This window comes from Nyctereutes procyonoides, unplaced genomic scaffold, assembly GCF_905146905.1.
Source record: "Nyctereutes procyonoides isolate TBG_1078 unplaced genomic scaffold, NYPRO_anot_genome, whole genome shotgun sequence".
NCBI classification, from domain to species: domain Eukaryota; kingdom Metazoa; phylum Chordata; class Mammalia; order Carnivora; family Canidae; genus Nyctereutes; species Nyctereutes procyonoides.
In genome coordinates, this window is record NW_026575026.1 from 303,571 (window position 1) to 304,341 (window position 771).

General features: G+C 34.8%; 1 non-coding gene across 1 annotated transcript; it reads right to left on the minus strand.

Annotated features, from left to right (window-relative positions):
* Positions 1-331: 331 nt before the first annotated feature.
* LOC129503338 (U6 spliceosomal RNA) lies at positions 332-437 on the minus strand. The gene has a single exon (XR_008663161.1). It is a non-coding gene; the product is annotated as a U6 spliceosomal RNA (small nuclear RNA).
* Between the last annotated feature and the right edge of the window lie 334 nt (positions 438-771).

Here is a 771-nt window from a genome sequence, read left to right on the forward strand (position 1 = left end):
ATGCTTTGTGTTTAACAACAGATTCAAAGGAAGCTTTATGAAAATTTATGGAACTCTTGCGTTTAGCTATCTTCTATCTTTTGTATTTTGCCCCTCAAATTCCAGCCCCCTTTATGTGTGTGTCTGACTGAACACAGACAAGCTACTATTGTCTGTTTCCATGAGCTCTCCCTGCATCACAATATGGAAAGTGCCTCCTGAAGAAAGCTAGACTGATTTTAAGACTCTAGGTATTTTCCTTTTCTTAGGAATCATTCCTGTGCTGCCTATTTTCCAGTATCTGAAAACACACATTTCACATATTTTGTCCTATGTTCTCATTCCTTTAAAAAAAAATATGGAACACCTCATAAATTTGCATCCATTCTTGTGCAGGGGACATGCTAATCTTCTCTATATCATCCCAATTTTAGTATATGTGCTGCTGAAGGGAGCACCTATTTTCTTGTTCTTTATTGTAGGAGGCCCAGTTACTCTATCATGGTGGAAGTGATGGTCTCAAGTCTCCATAATCCTAATTTTTTAAATGTCTAAATTGTCACTCACTCTTTTCCTCCATGACATGTTCTAATTTTTTTTTTTAACTTTATCTTCCATGTGGTATATCAGCCTGGTCATTTTTCTAGTCTATCTAGTGTTTTCTTTAAAGATCACATTTTCCAAGCTTACTGCTACTGTTTTATTCTTGGCATTTCTTTTAAAATCCCCTTGTTATTTTATAGATTCTATTACTTTTTCTTTAGAAGTTTGAATCATAAAATCCTCATCATC